The sequence below is a fragment of the Periplaneta americana genome, chromosome 7, assembly GCF_040183065.1.
Source record: "Periplaneta americana isolate PAMFEO1 chromosome 7, P.americana_PAMFEO1_priV1, whole genome shotgun sequence".
Taxonomy (NCBI): Eukaryota; Metazoa; Arthropoda; class Insecta; order Blattodea; family Blattidae; genus Periplaneta; species Periplaneta americana.
In genome coordinates this window covers 109,332,452-109,337,165 of record NC_091123.1, presented here as the reverse complement: position 1 = coordinate 109,337,165, position 4,714 = coordinate 109,332,452, and the positions used below count along the sequence as shown (strand labels likewise).

Below are 4,714 nucleotides of genomic sequence, written 5' to 3'. Positions count from 1 at the left end.
TGTACTAAACTCTAAAATATGGAAAAATATGGAAAATAAAAGTAGGATTTTTCAACCCTACACATTGTGAAACATAAAGATAATGCAAAATATAAATTATATTAGCTTTATAAGTAAATATGTATTTACATATAAATCCTTTCCCTGGATATAATATTATCTCTGTTGTTACAATATCAATATCATTGAAAATCAATCAGTAGTTTGCGACAATAAAGAATACTTAATTGTTAGTACAGGTATATCAGACTGTAGAGAAATCCCACTGTGTGAATTATTTAAACTTACACATCAGATGTTAAAACATTAGTGGAAAGATAACTTTTTGTTTTTATTGTGTAAATGAATTTATCTGCAAGATAATAAACTTTCATTCAAGATCCATATATGGATAAATAAATACAGTATACAGATAATAAATAAATAAATCAATAGCTATAATAGCTAAGCCTCCTTTGTGAATTTATGATTCAGAGTTCACCTATAAATAACTCTTTTACGTTTTGCCGGATATATTTTATTAACAAAAGCAAGGAATGGCATCTTATTGATATTGCATATGTGCATAAAAATTATGTACCATCACTCCGCAAGCAATGATAATATATCTATTTTATTTATTTAAAATAAAAATATAATATGTAAAAAATCCACACATAAAAAGTATGTGGTTTTTTTTATCTTGCATAAAGTGATTGTTTAGTTTTTAGGTCTTCACGTTACCTATTGTTTGCAGTGTATTAGGTACCGATACTTTTTATAATTGATAGCATTCCCTTTATTAATTGAAGAATGAATTCAATGTAATTTGGCTACCTTCGCATATTATATTTTGCCAGATTACCTATGTCCTGTGGTCTAAAAGTACCGGTAATATAATTTATTTTTGATTCTCTAAAACTTAACAACAAGTCTATACTGATTATCGCATATTTATTTCACTTAGGGCCTGTACTACGATCGCCTGTTAAAGCTCCAGATTCGTATACTCCAGTTTAGCAATCTGGAAGTTAAATATTTTATTCTGTACTACCAGCGGATTTTAACTGCAGGATTGTTATCCGGAATATATAGTAACATTTTTATTACGTTGGCAATGAAGTTACTGAAAATGTAGTGAAATTTATTGCGTTGGTATACCTTTCCCCGCGTATTTCATGTTTATGTTCCGTGTTTATATGGTACTATTTATTTTGAGGTTTTATTGTAAGCATTATTGTTATTATTTATTATAATACTGAAGCTCCAGCCAAGAAAATAACAGAGTGAAGAACAGAAAATTACACATACTGTATGAAGAAACTTTACATGGAAGCAAAAGGTAAGATTTTAAAGGTTATGTTTCTTTTCGAATAGTAATAATTCCTACCATATGATAGTATTTTGATTTTAATTAGTAGGCCTAAAGAGGACGGGTGCGGGTTCCAGCAAAAGTGCGTTTTTCTCCATAATCATTGTTTTATTCATGTGTAACTGCACAAGAAGTGTAGGTGGCAATTATTTTTGTATTGTAATTAATATTAAGTGTGCTTTCAGTTTGTTGTATAGCCTACATTATTAGTGAATAGGGCCTATTTCGGTAATTATTTAGAAATAGTGTACTTCATGGCTTCAAATCATGGGTCGAAGGCACAATAACTCGTTTAAAAAGAAAAGTTCACTGATACTGATAATAATGAATGATGTCTTTGGCCTGGGATATCTAACCAACATTAGTACAGCAAGGTACACTGTTCCTAGCAAATTACCAATATTTCAGTATGTTAGGCCTACGTATTTTACTGTTAGTAAATGGGCGGATATTTTGTATTAGGCCTATAATGCCATTCGATCACAGATAGGGCCTAACATTATTTTTTAAAAGAACAGCATGAGGTGGAGAGACGTTTCCACTAAAATGCAATATCAGTTGCTGCTACCAGTTAGACTATAATCACTCACTGTAATGCACATTCAACACCTCGTAAAATAACACAGAAACAGCATATATTAAGTTTTTTCCGAAGTTTCTATGTACAGTATAGTCATATGTTTGATATTGTACTGACAACCGTCCATTAAAAGCTTTTGCTTATTTAGGTATAGAAACTTAGATAAGGGAAAAAGAGAAATACAGTAGTATATTTTCTAATGTTGTAGGTTGCATATGGAATTAACCTAGTTTTACTTCCTTTTTAGTAATATAGAATGAAGCATGGGAAGAATATAGTAACATCAGCACAAATACAAGGACCTGAAAACAGCTGAGAAGCAAATTTGAATTCTTGGAAAAGAACACAAAGAAAATTGTTGCTGCAGAGAGACAATGCAGGCTACAAACAATTGGAGCCCCTCCAACTGAAGCAAAACCAAATCCAAACTTAGCCAAGATAAGTGATTTAATTCTATCAATTGAGTGATTTCTCAGTGATTTTGATTCATATTCAATGCATAAGTTCACTTATATGTTAAGTTATACAATTATTAAATAATAAGCAGAGGAAATTGTATAACACAAGTTTGAATTTTTTTTATTTAGATTCTTGAAAATTGTTATACAAATTTAATTTAATGTCGGTATTACATTATAATACTATTATTTCTTTTTTATTTACAGTACCATTCAGGTTCACAGTGCAATTCTTTAGTTTTTGAAGTGAAACTGGACATCCCAACAATATCTCCAGGTAATTTGATTAATACTACAAAACGTTCTTTCACATTCTACGCATGATGCTTACTTTTCCAATCTGAAATAGTTGTAACATGTAAATACATTTTCAGCCAACATGTTGAAAATAAAACTAACACACATACTATATGAACTCTGCAGCAAGCAGTAGATAAATTATATGCAGAAGTTAAAAAAAAATGTTAAAATATAAATTGTACATAATGATGAAATGGTCACAAGAAATGGATGTCATAAAAACTAAACATCATTGTGTTATAATATTATGTGGGATTTGAGTGGGAATTTGAAATTTATAAATGTAGGCCTAAAAATAGAGAGTACACTAAACTGAAGAATTTATTTTGAGATTTCTCTGTAATGGGTTTGTAATCAGATTAGGCCACATTATGTTAAGTTGTATTTCAATTTTACCGTGAGGATTCTCACTTTGAAACTTGTGAATGATTTCTTGTGTACAGAAAAACTGAAAAATATCTTTTAATAAGGTAAAACAGAAACTGACTACACTCTATTTGCAATAGAACTATTTGCTTGGTTTTTTCTCTCTCTTTTTTATTGCAGCTTCACTTTCTTGTTGTTAAAAATGAGTTTGGATTAATAGCACGTTAGAAAATACAATACTGTTACAGCTACTGACTTTGAAGTGTCTACACATTTATGATAAAACATAATCTTTCTCCAGAATTAAATATCTTAAGAATTAATTCCACTCTTAAAATATTACAGAGTCAGCTGGTGCAGCAGATGAAGGTCTTCTACTGTACGGGTGTCTACACAGTGTAATTGAAAGTAAGTTTTAAGTGAAATTACTGGTTTATTCAGTGTAGGTAGTGTAGGCTAAACCCAGAAAGGTCTGAATATAAGCATATATCCCTCTCTTAAATATTTCAGCTGATAATGGGATAATAGCTGATCGAGTTATACTCCAAGGATGCTTAAAAAAAAAAAAAAAAAAAAAAAAAAGCAAGCCTCTGAGGAATTTAATGTTGACTTAATTATACTTGAGATGTTAGAAATGCATGAACTTCAGTACAGTGATTTCTTTAAAAAATACATTAGTTGAAAGTTGGATGCTAACATTATAACAAAGAATGATTTGAAATAAAAGTAAGTCATGTCCCCTCATGTTTGGAATATCAAAAGTAACATTTGGAGTTTTTACATTACTTTTTCCTCCTCTTTAATGGGTGGTCCATCTACAAGGACATTTGCAATTAGTGGCAGAAAATAAATACTACAATAATCTTTATGTTTTAACAAAAAATATGTTTAATTTTGTTGACCAGATTTGTTTGACCTGGATGAATGGGAGATTACTTCTTCTCATCCTTCTAATGGAGTGATAATCTCTTGCAGCTGTTCTTGATCCCTGTGGTCTCTGGCCTCTGCTTTATCTGCTAGTCTTCAGGATTAGGTTCGAGTCAGGTGATAATTATAAGCTAATCTAAGGTTTCTGGTTGGGTTCGGGTCTGGTTCAGATCAGACCGAGATGGGCCGGGCGTAAGAATTATGGCCCGTGCAGATCTCTAACAAATGGGGCTTATAGCTGAAGTTCGCTCTGCCACAGTTTTCCAAGTTTTGTGTATTTGCATATGTATTTGTGTTGTGTTTAATTACAGTTACTATGTACTCTTATGTATTAGTCTGTATATTATTAATTTGTAAATATGACATGTACCATAGCATATATAATGAGACAGTGGATGTAATAAATGATTATGCTTATTGTGTCTCCTGAAAAATGTCGTGTTTTGTTCACACAAAATAAATAAATAAATTTTAAATTTAATTGCAGCTATAGTGCATCTCTCTTGTTTTAAGTACATATTCACAGAGTATCTGAATACAATTGAAGCGTCAGCTGGAACAACGTTGTAAGTTACAAAATTTTCATTCGGTGTGTTTCCGTGTAATAATGTTGTATGTCATGTTACCTTGCTATACTCCTTGGCTTGCAACTGTCCATCAATGCAGTACGTGAAATTTGTCCACTCAAAAGTTTGCTACCCTCATAAGAACAAAGTTGTACGCATACACATT

At 31.0% G+C, this 4,714-nt stretch overlaps 1 long non-coding RNA gene across 1 annotated transcript; it reads left to right on the top strand.

Annotated features, from left to right (window-relative positions):
- The first annotated feature begins 1,077 nt into the window (after positions 1 to 1,077).
- On the top strand, positions 1,078 to 4,468 carry LOC138703356 (uncharacterized). Its single transcript, XR_011333129.1, has 4 exons — positions 1,078 to 1,321; positions 2,179 to 2,666; positions 3,401 to 3,463; positions 4,031 to 4,468. It is a non-coding gene; the product is annotated as an uncharacterized lncRNA (long non-coding RNA).
- Positions 4,469 to 4,714: the final 246 nt, after the last annotated feature.